The following is an 11,947-nucleotide window of genomic DNA, read 5'->3' on the forward strand; positions in this document are numbered from 1 at the left end:
TGTGGGTAACGTGCCATCAGTCATGGCAAAACTCTTCTGTCTTCTGGAAGCCAGAGGAGACAGAACTCCGTGTGGCTCAGGTGCCCTGTAATTGCTTCGTTTTGCGCAACGCGACGGAGTGCCAACGTTGAAAGCATTGCAATCAAGATCTTAAATGGGTTTGCACACGGAGCAAAAAATGCTAAGTGCCTGGAAGTTGGCTGCAAAAGATTCCAAAAGATTCTTAAGGACGTTCCAATTTGCTGGGAAGGGTTTTCCTTCCAGTGGTCGGTGTGCTGCTGCCCACATAGACAAAGACACAATAAATCTCTGCATGCACATGTGTACCACACATGTGTGCGTCTGCTTTGCAGACAGGTAGGAGCACAGCCGTATGACAACACGTGGCAGTAATACATAAAAAATAATAGACATCAGTTATAGTTGACAAAGAAATGTTAGGTTTCAGACATTAACAAAGAGCCCTGCGTAATTTCAGGGTTTTATTAGCTTTTTGTGTTGCCTCAGCAACTCAGTGTCACAGACCCCGAGGATGGCAGATGAGTTCTAATGACAGAGAGCATCCATCCGTGTTACAGATCGCGGTTGAGGACTGGCAGTTGCAGCCCAGTGGGTCCCCAGCAGTCACGGCACCGGTGGCATTTACTGCCTGGGAGCCCTTGTGAGCAAGAACACTTGTGATCAAGTTCTACGGGCTGTAACAGCATAACTGCTGCCCCAGATGTCTTCCCATTCAGTATGAGGAACATTACAGAACTGCTCCCTGAATTCACCTTCCTTCACACTGTCACTGCAGAAAGAGCAGGTTGGGGCACTGGGCACTTGCAAGTTCTCCTTCCAACAGTCGGTCCGTGGGCCGTACATAGTGGCGCCAGCAGCCCTGCTAGGCCAGACTTGTCTTTTATTTTTGCTTTTTTTTTTTTACTGGAGCTCCACTGTTCCGCAACAAGCTGCAGCAGGATTGCAGAAGGCGATTTCTGGCTTTGTGCTCTTAATAGCAGCTAAATCATTCATGGTTGAGTGACCAAAAGAAAAGGTTTGCTTCCTTTCCAAGCAGCCCAGTGCTGCTGGGGCAGTGCTGCCCAACCCACAGGCACTGCTTGCAAGTGAGCAGCGCTGCCTGGTGCTGAGTTGCACCTGTGCACAAAGCTGTCTTGAAGCAGCCCCATCCATTCCTGGAGGTGACCAAGGCCAGGTTGGATGGGGTCCTGGGCAGCCTGGGCTGGTATTAAGTGGGAGGTTGGTGGCCCTGCGTGTGGCAGGGGGTTGGAGATTTGTAATGCTTGAGGTCCCTTCCAACCCTGGCCATTCTGTGATTCTGTGATTCTTTGTGTTCCTGATGTTTGTAAAGGAAAAATGCCCTGGCTATTTACAGTTACAGTTTTCCAGCAATGCTAGTGGTCTCTGCCTTAATATTTAGCCCTGATTGATTATCTTTGGGACTGCTAGCCGACGTTTCCTCCAGCTGCTGCCCTGCCAGCTCCATCAGCATCCCATATCCTGACTGGCAGTACTGGAGGGGTTCCTTCACTCAGGCCTAAAACTTGGCTGAGTCCCCAAAAACCTTTATGCTTTTAAATCTACTGTTATACAGACAGCATGGGAAAAAAGAAAAAATAAAAATAAAAGGGCTCTACAGCATAAATGTTTCTACTAGGCTGTTTATCATTATACAAACAATTCCCAGCAAGTTCTGGGAGAAATCGTGGTGTTTGTTGTATGCGGAAGGGTTGTGCTGTGCGCGGGATGCTCCCCGTGCTTCTGCCAAGGGCCGCTAGGGGCTGCTCCAATACAAATGATACAAAAAAACAACTGGGAAAAGAGGATGTTACCCACATTTCTGGTGGGATTGCTTTATACCAACGATCGCCATTGCCATTCCTCTGCAGTTTGCACATGTTGGAGAATGCCAGGGCCAGCTGGAGTCCACCACGCACTACGCGCTGAGGCAGGGCCTGGACCTGCAGGCGGCACGGATCGCGGAGGATCGGCTGCCAGCCGCGTTCCGGGCAAGGGAACAGGTGGGTGGCTGTGCACATACAGCCTGTGACAGGCAGGCTGTTTGCAAGGCACCATTTGCTGAGTTGTAAAGAAGAGACTTGTATTTGTGGTAGGTACAGCAGGCTGGCAGACTTCGTGCCTCAGGGAGCGTGGTGATGGCCAGCTGTGCTGAGGAAGGAACGTATTTTGCTGTTACATGGTTATAACTTGGGATAGTCAAAGTCCTGCTGCTCTCCAATTTTTGATGCTCGTGAAGAAACAACAAACTTTTTTTAAATGAAGTTCTCTTTACTAAAGTTCTTGGAGTGCAGCAAAACATGCAGAGGTACAAAACCTCATCGAACAATATAAAAACAGATAAAAAGCCAAGTAACATAGTGCTATTAAAAGGAATTATTTTCTCTCAAAGTAAAAGCAGCCTGCCTGACAATAGAGCAGTCAGAATTTCCAGAGCTTTAGCCAACAGTTTCATCTCCAAAGTGATTCAAAACTAAAGCGTGTGCCAATCACATGGTGAATGAAGTACCCCATGCTGTCTGGCATACTCAAGAGGGCAATCTTGGACCTCCATCAGGAGAAAGAAACACATTCTTTGCTACACTGGTAATGTTTATCCATGGTTTAACATTACAACTGGATACGGTGAAATAATTGCTGTAGTTTGTTATGTCTTAAAACACCGGTAGGAAGATTCCAGATTACTTTTATTTTTCCACATCTTTTCCTCGTGTTTTGAGTCAAACACGGATTGGTTTTAGAATTAAGTGCAGACTCAATTAGGTACATGTTCTCAGTGATACTGTGATAAAGATTTTGGATGAGAAACTGTTGGGCTTATGAAACCTTTATACCAATCGAGGAGCGGTGTGCTGGATCGAACATTGGTGCTTCCCACGTGCCAAACATTCTGGCTGCTTTTCTCCAGTAAATAACATGAAACACAACACATCGCATTCTGAGCTGAACGATAAAAGCCTCAGATAAATTCTCAGAAAGTCATAGCCTTGCATAGTTTGGGTAAAATCATTAATTTTATTTCACCTTGTCATAATAACCTCTCTAAGAAGAAATCCCTACTGAGTTAAAATATGTTTTCAACACGATTTCTTTGCTTCTTGGGGGATGGGGGAGAGCGCAGGAGGGCTGCTAACTCCCATAAAGGTTTCCCAGTCAGCACAGGAAAGCCCTGGCTGGTAGCTAATTAGGATCAGATGGGTGGAGGTAGGCTCAGCACAATGAGCACACTATAGGTTAACTCAGCCAGATATATTCTGGAGAAGCAGAAGGTAAGCTTGAAGTGATGCTGACAAATACAGGCTTTTTTGTCCCTCTTTTGGAGGAAAACAAAAAAAGTCAGTTTCTTGCAAAATTTTCAACAAGCTGTTTACAAGCCAGAACCCCTGTACAGAACCAGCAGGCTTCTACTACAGTCCTTTCAAATAAGCAGCTAACCCTTTTTTGTTGTTGTTTCTCCTCGGCCAGCATCACATTAGGGGCTGTCTACACAACTTTCTTCAAGCATCTCTCTCACATTAGTTTAAAGGTTATTTCAGTACGTTAGCTAATACACACAATTCAAGTGACATATATCAAAGAAGTTTAAACCAAGGGGACGGGCAGATGGCTCCAAGTTCCTGTGGTTGAATGAGTTGATACTTACCTGAGCCTGGCAATGGTCAAGCATTGAGTAACTAGTAGATCTGAGTTGAAGAGCAGCAACTTTGTCCCCTAACTCTTTCCGTGTCCAGGTACAAGGAAGTCTGTTTCTCACATAACATCAGTTCTACTGAATTGAAATATGGTCTTATGTTTGTATCTGGATAGTTATGTCCACATGATTGTTTCTTTTTTTTTCCTGCCCTGTTTGCTGATTACTAGATCTGAGAAATACTGCTCTCACTTGGACCCTACGGCCTTCTGGTAAGCTTGATGCCAGCCTTCCTTCTATCATTATTTCACTTAGAAAATGAATGCTGTAGCCTGCGAAATACAGTCATTTTGATTCCAATATGTGAGCTGTTGATGTGTTGTGGCAGCACATGAGTTTGTTTTTGGTTCAGTATGAGGCAACATGTAAATGTGGTGTATTTGTTTACTTGCTGCCTGTATAATCAATGGATATCAAGATGTTACAATCACAAAATAAACAAGAGAGTTAGGCGAAGTGGACTATGATGACAAAAGAGAATAAATGGAAGGCTTACCCTTATGCTCGGCTCACCACAAAACACCAGAAGGAAGGATCTCCAGACAAGATGCTTCCCCACTGGAAGCCAGCTCTTCAATAGGTCTAGGAGGGGTGGAGCCTGACTCCACCCCTTCCAGCAGCACGGGTGAATTGCCTTCACCTGTGCTCCTCTGGCTGCCTCATGGCTCGCCTCAGGTGATCAATCAGAGGTTCAGGCCGTGACTCAGTAGTTCCCATACACTCCATCCCTTCACGGCGTGAACCAATGATCAGGTTAACTAAAGGGTAAGCTTTCCCTAATACAGAGATCCGGTATATCGCGACGCTTATACAATTTTATCACAACGTGTGTTGGTGCAATTCAAGACGAGTGATGATCAGTGGATGTCCATACTCTTCTATGGGCCAGTGCTCGATGATGTGACTGGAGGCATGAGGTCCTGAGGTGCAGGTCCATTCTATGTTCCATCAGTCCCATGCAGACCATCACCGGGTGTTGTACGTGATCTGACAGCAACACTGGAATGCTTGATGGCATTTTGTTCCTTCTGGTGGTCCTGAAGGCTCACAGACTCACGGGAAGTAATACAGATGTTTCAGAGGTACCAGGAGGGGAAGGTCTGCTCTCCAGAAGAGCATAATAAATCTGTGCTTTATGAGCATGTCTTTTAATGAGCAACATCTGAACACAGAAAGTGTTCTTAAACCTAATTTAGTGGTTAATCAGGTAGTACTGTGACAACCTACTCACTTCTGTTAAACATATGCAGTAATATTTTACAAGCAATCTCTTCTGTATCCATGCAAGTATATCCACTGAGAACCGTTCTAATTCCACTCCATTGGGCCCGTCCCAGAAACCATTACTCTCAATCTGTTTTATCTTCCTTTCACTTTTTACCTGCCCCTTTCCCCCCCCCAAAAAAATATCATTTACATTTTAGCTTATTTATTTATGGCTGTTTCTATGGCGTCAACTCTTGATTAAGATAGAAACAAAAGCATCCTAAGAAAATATGTATCAGGATGTCAGGCCTGTTCTCAGCAGAAAGAACAGCATGTGGATTGTTTTTTCTCCTTTATTTCACAACATTTGATTTAAAAAGCCCAACTTTTTCAATGGAAAAGCTAGACTGCTTTGCATGAGATTTTACAAAGGCCATCCTTAAACTTGCCTGTAATTTCATTAGCAGTTTCATAGAAAACTTGTCTCTTCAGGCCTTAGTGATGCTGATTCCATCCTTTCGTGGCTGATGATCACATCATATTAAAAACAATAAAATCTTAACAGACAAAGGAATCTGAGCTGTGCTTTTCCATTTTTAGTCATAAGCAGCTGGAAAGGCATCAGTGCCCAAGGAAGGTTCCATCATGTAAATGTAATCTAAAGCTTGCTGCAAGTGCGTTTTAATTATCTTTACTTTTGGGGGAGTTAGAATAAATTCTAAGAAAAGGATGAAAGCAGTAAGACACAGCATTTTCCAGACCAAGAGGTTACTGAAAAGTAACAAAATTCTTCCCATTAGCTTTCAGGGTTATCACTATTTTTTTGGAGAATCAAAAAATCCATGTACTTCATGCCTGAAAAGATTTCATAGTAACTCCAAGATGTGGAAACTTTTTTATTACAGGAAGTTCAAAGATATAACTAATATTAAATGCAACAGATTGTTTTGAAAATACATGCAATCACAAAATGAGGAATCGCTGCTCCTAGGGACTGTGAAGTACAAGTTGTCAGACATTCTAAAGAAGCCAAATAATGACTTGGTGTTTAGACAGATTTTCCACTCAGAGAAAGCTATAAGGCTTGTATCCTGAAAGGCTGCCAGGGCAACTTAATCGTGCTGGCTTTTGCTTAGTCTCAGTGTATTTTAAAATACTGTGTGCCCTAAGGCACATTACGGTCGTCTGTATTCTTTACTCAGAGGATGATGAGGAACAGACACAGGTTGCCCAAAGAAGTTGTGGGTGCACCCTGGAGCTGCTCAAGGCCAGGTTGGATGGGGCCCTGTGCAGCGTGATCTGGTGAGGGACAACCAGCCTGTGGCTGGGGGTTGGAACTGGATGGTTTTTAAAGTCCTTTCCAACCCAAGGCATTCTGTGATTCTGTCCTTCTATAATCTGGTAAACATTCAGCTGAGATCTTCATCCCTAGGCAAGGCATCGTACACATTCGTGTATATCATACCTAACTCGTGAAAATGGACTCAAATGTGGTTTTTGTGTTTGTTTTTGTTTTTTTTTTTCTTCATACAAATAGTAGATTCAATACCTTATTAAAAGTACAGGGCTTACTGAAGTGGAGAAAAATATTGAAAATACAAATGCAAAGCAAAGGTCTTACCAGGAAAAAAGGAAAAGGAAAAAAAGGTTAAAAAAAGAAAAAGAGAGAGGAGAAGAGGAGAAAAGAAGAGAAAAGCAGAGAAGAGGAAAGACAAAGAAAGGAAAGGAGAAATGAAAAGGAAGATAAAGCAAAAGGAAAGGGAAGAAGAACCACCTGCTCTTATTTTTAATTACACTGTGCTATGGTCTATCATGACAGGTGAGAAAGGGACTTTCTGGCAGCACACCAAACAAATTAATATGTGGTTTAAATGCATCATGAAGCATATGTATGGGAACTACTGAGTCACGGCCTGAACCTCTGATTGATCACCTGATGGAGCAATGAGTCAGCCAGAGGAGCACAGGTGAAGGCAATTCACCTGTGCTGCTGGAAGTGGTGGAGCCTGGCTCCACCCCTCCTAGACCTATTTAAGAGCTGGCTACCAGGGGGGAAGGTTCTCTTCTGGAGATTGCCTCTATTGGTGTTTTGTGGTGAGCCGAGCATAAGGGTAAGCCTTCCATTTTATTCTCTTTTGTTATCATTATTCACTTTGCTTAACTCTCTTGATTATATTGTAATTGTAATGTCTTGATTTCCATTGATAATGCAAGCATATAACATACTGGGGCCACGGTTTTTTTTTTGTTTGTAATTGCAAATGAACAAAACTTGTCTACAATTTGTGTGCTCTGGCACGCAGCCTGGGAAGAGGCATTCTGTGAGGGCATGCACCTGTAAACCATGCAGGAATTGAAATCAGTACATTTTTATGCAGTTCTTCTGAAAGGAGCAGCAGACACCGGTTACCAACTGGCAGAGGGCTCTGTGGGGCTTTGAGGGGCTCTGTAGGGCTATGTGTAAGGGTTGCTGTAAGTGTTTGCTGGGACAGTGGCATGGCTGAGTCAGCCACAGCTCTGGGTGCCCAGGGATGACAGTGGAGAGGCCTGCAGTGCAGGGGGATTTGCAGCCTTGCTTGGTGGGCCCCTGGAAGGAACACTGTGGTTGATAAGGCTTAGATGAAAGTACAACTTTAGCAGGCTTGCTGTGCAAGCATATGTTGCTTCTTTACTTATTTCTCCTGTCCTGCTAGATTGACTCCAGAGGTTTGAACTGAAGCCCAAAGATAGGGGAGCTCTGCAGAGACAGGGGGGTTGTGGATTCAGTCCAGAGGAGTGCCCCAGCCCGGTGTCCCCCAGGCTGGGCAGGCCCTGTGTGCCCCATCAGGCTGCACTGCCTTACCAGCTGCTTCTGCAGGTTGGCTCTTCAGATGGCTAGAGACTCCTGTTACTCATTATCTCACTGTGGAAGCTAAAAACAATAACACTGATGCCAAAGTAGGGGAAAATATTTTCATTTTGAATCATTTGCAGCAGCAGAAATGCATCTTATAAACCAGCACCTAGATAGCTCTGTGCTGCGTGGTTCTGACGGTTGGTCCCATTTTATTCCAAAGAGAGGAGCAGACTGAGATGCAAGCATTTTCAGTCAAAAAAAAAAAAAAAAAAAAAAGTCAAATGTATTAAATGATGTCCAGAAGGCCATTTTTATGTTTGCCTCATCAAAGTTTTGGATGCACTGGGACACGAGTGTGGGAAAAAAGGAGAAAATGTACGGTTTTGGTGCTGTTTGAAGCCTTGGCAAATACCAGGCCTGCATGTCCAAAATAAGGTTTAGACAAGGGATATTTCTCTTCTACATCCGTGTGCTTTGAAGTAGGAAAAGGAACCACTGAGGGACCACGTGTCTCTGTTCACTGCATCAACACCCAAGCAGTGCTCCTGCTTTCTTCACTCAGGACAAAGCATACAACTAGGTCATGCTACTTGGGGCGTAGTTCCAGTCAGGTAAGAGAGGTATGAGATTCAGTGGGATGTGTTTTAGTTTTCTCTTTGTCTTGAGAGAGAGGCAATGGATTGCATTGCACATTGATCTCATACCAACACACACACAAAAGGTATTTCTTTCACATTAACTGAATGAATGTTTTTCCATCCAATTTTTTTCAAGATCATTTCTGCTCATTCTGTTTTAACTCAGAGAAGTTGTTTTCCTAGTAGTGGCTGTTGCATAAATTCAGCTGCATTTCTCTGCTAATGCCTGCCCAGCAAGGTCTTTAGCAATCAGAGAGATTTAACAATCTCTCTGCTGCCATTTTACTACTGTGCATAGCCCTGTTACATATGACAGCATCTGCTACAGTAATTTTCACATTTGTTGAATGTTTGCAATTGAAAGACCACTTCAAAGTACTAGCAAAAAATCCTTTTGAGGTTGGAAACATTGCAGAATCAGAGACCTGACTGATGGACTGTATCAAAACAGCAGGCAGAAAAAAGGCTTGTTCATCTAAGTAAGTGTGGATTCTCAGGTTAGAAGAATGCCCTCCTTATCTGGAGTGAATTCTTAGTAGTTAAGAGACATATCTTGTGTATATAAGAATAATTTTAAAATTAAATATAGAAAATAAAACCAAAAGCTTTGATTAGCTTCATTTCCCTGCTGGAAATTCATGGGGAGTATTTGACCTTGGCAAATGTGAATCTTTTTAAGCCAAATACTAATTGCACAGCCATGAGAGCTCTGTGTGCCAAGTCTTTGTGGAGTACCAGAAGCTATAAGCACACCTGCTGGCTATTTTTGATGCAGCCTTTATGCTGCTGGAGTGTGACCATGTTACCTGAAAGCTTGCCATCTGAAATCACCAAATAAAGTGTTTCCAGGTTATTTGGGTGGGGAGATAAGGGGGTTTTCATTAGATCTTAATTTGCAAAGGAACATTATATCTGGAGCTGAAGCTAGGGATAAATATCTTTTATTTATTTTCCAGGTTTCATTATTTACCCTTTTCAACAAAGCTTGTTTCTGTTCATGCAGTATTTTGTGCACTTCCATATTGGAACACATCATGGTTCTGTCAGACAGCAAAGAGAGGTTTTGTCAGCGGAGATCTGAGTTTGGGAGGGGGTAAGGGGTTGTCTATATTGTGAGTGAAACCTGTACAAGTCAGGGAAATGCCTGTGCAGTATATTTAGCATCTTCATTTTGTATGAACAACTATATTAATCTAAAGTGGTTTAGTTGTGCGTATGGGTGAATTAAGCCAGCTGATTGATGATGCTCTTTTCTATACCTGCAATATTCCTGCGATTTCTTTCTAATAATTGCAGTCAGATTCATTTCACTTTTATGGACAATATACTACTAAACGTGTGGAACTTAAAAAAAAAAACAAAAAACAAAAAACAAAAAAAAAAACTGAACATTGAACAGGCAGAGAAACCGCTTCCAGGCATTCTTGTTCTTCAGTGCTACTTATGATGCATGCAAAGCATCAAAATATACACTTGAAACATCTCCAATTACTATTGTTCAAGATAACACTGTGTATGGGGAAGCACAGTGTGCACATTTGTCAGTTAATCAGCAGTGTTGGTGGAAAAAATCAGTTTAACTACAAGGGTTTTATACCTGTGTCTAATGCATACCATCCTTAAATTACTGGGGAAAAACAAACAAACGTTGAGTGACCCTTACTTTCAGGAGTTATAAATACTGTGGGCAGTTTGAACTGAATTTATGTGATCACAGGTTGTATAAATTAGGTTAGGCAACCATCTGTATTGCTTCTTTCAGTGTTCACTTACAGCCATTGACGCTTTTGTTATGCCATCACACCCTCTGTAGGGGAGCTGTTAGGTCGGGGCTTGAATACCTGGTGAAGGGCTGTGAATTGCTTAGGGAGCACAGGCAGATTATTTGCAGCTGTGCTCCCCAGGTGGCCAAAAGGGAATCAGTGTGCAGCCCCCCTGAGTTCATATAAGGGCCAGCCACTGAAAGGGAGAGCATCTTTTGGACCTAGGCTGCTTCCTGGGTGGTGGAGCTACATTTCCAGAAGTCCCCTTCATCAGTTGGGTGAGTTCAGTTCTTCTTTTTGTATGTGACAGTTGGTTTATCTGTGAATACTTTGTTTGATATCACCAAGAACATATCGGAGAAAGTTTTACTTCCTCATTGGTGGGACAGCCTCCCTTTGTGATTTTTCACTTCCTATGCTATTTCAGCTGTTGAACAGCTGAATCTGCTGTGGATTTGGATAGTGCAAGGATTTGGTTCTGGAACGGAAGGGTAAGCACTATTCAAAGAATCCTAGATGCTAACTTTTAGTTTGATGAAGTTCAGCATTGCCTGGGTGGTAGACAGAGCAAACAGGATGTGATGGGCAGCTCTGTGAGAGGGTGCTGCTGGGATGAGCAGCTTCCTGATCTCTGAAAATTTCTGATTCCTAGTCTGTCTGTCAGAAATGTTCAGCTGGTCTTTTAAAATGTTGTATCTATTACAGAAGGATTAACAGAGCGGAAGGTCAATACTGGAATGTAACAGCAAGAGGACAGTACAGATAGGATGGTTCTTCAAAGGAAAAATAAAGGTGCTCATCCATCTCTAAAGATCTAGGCTATCTATGATCTATGCAGGAAAGATGCCACAAGGGAGGGATATCCAAGAAGAAATTGTTCCATATTAGCAATCAGTCCTTAAATGGTGGAGCCAGGCTCCACCACTTTCAGTTGCAAGGGTGAATTATCTTCACCTGTGCTCCAAGGGCTGACTGGGTCTTTTCTGCGGGTGCTCATTCAGTGACTCACCCCATGACTTAACGTTTACCATACAGTACTCCTCTGTTCTTTAAACACAGTTGCTAATCATGGTGTTAATCACAGTAGATTGTTTGCACCTGTGCATCCCAGATGACCAGGAGTGGACCTAAGGGTGGAACTCCCCTTATCATCAAACTGAACTAGCATCCATTACCTCACATGAGTGTTTGCTATAACCTCTGCTGCCAGGGGGATAGTAATTCATTTCATTTTTAAATAGAAGCTCCCAACTACTTTCCAGGATAAATTTTCTTATGGCTACTTTTTCTTTTTTTTTCTCCCATTACTTCTCTGCTTCTGCTTAGAAATCCCTTCCATACTGAAGCTTTCCATTGTTAAAACAGTAAACCAGGATATGCACTTTCTTATTTGTGTTTCGGTAGTGTATGCTTTAATATTGAGGAAGAAAGATCAATGATAAATCTTTACAGGGTAAAGCTTAATTAAATTTTGTGTTTTAAATATCTTGTGTCCTTTGGCTGTAAGGAAAACTTGTTTCTTCCCAGCATTTTGAAATAAGAATAAAATACTATTTCAATGGCAAGGGGGAATGGTTTTAAGTTGAGGGATGGAAGATTTAGCTTCGATACCAGAGGAAGTTCTTTACCAAAGTTGAAAATATCCGAATAATTTGTCAGGTTGGTATCTCTGATAAAAGCAGATTTTATTTGCGATTGCAGTGATGGACATCCAGCAAGCAGGAGGACACACAGAATACAGTGTCACATCTTTTATGTCCCCACACTTATCTTTTCCTCCCCTGGTTCCTCACTG

The sequence above is a fragment of the Tetrao urogallus genome (genome assembly GCF_951394365.1).
Source record: "Tetrao urogallus genome assembly, chromosome: 6".
NCBI classification, from domain to species: domain Eukaryota; kingdom Metazoa; phylum Chordata; class Aves; order Galliformes; family Phasianidae; genus Tetrao; species Tetrao urogallus.